The following is a 283-nucleotide window of genomic DNA, read 5'->3' on the forward strand; positions in this document are numbered from 1 at the left end:
TACATACTGCGGTGCTCCCATGTTGGGGGCATATATATTTATAATTGTTATATCTTCTTCTTGGATTGATCCTTTGATCATTATGTAGTGACCATCTTTGTCTCTTTTCACAGCCTTTGTTTTAAAGTCTATTTTATCTGATATGAGTATTGCTACTCCTGCTTTCTTTTGGTCCCTATTTGCATGGAAAATCTTTTTCCAGCCCTTCACTTTCAGTCTGTATGTGTCCCCTGTTTTCAGGTGGGTCTCTTGCAGACAACATATGTAGGGGTCTTGTTTTTGT

Source organism: Bison bison, unplaced genomic scaffold, assembly GCF_000754665.1.
Source record: "Bison bison bison isolate TAMUID 2011002044 unplaced genomic scaffold, Bison_UMD1.0 scf7180017864352, whole genome shotgun sequence".
Lineage (NCBI taxonomy): Eukaryota > Metazoa > Chordata > Mammalia > Artiodactyla > Bovidae > Bison > Bison bison.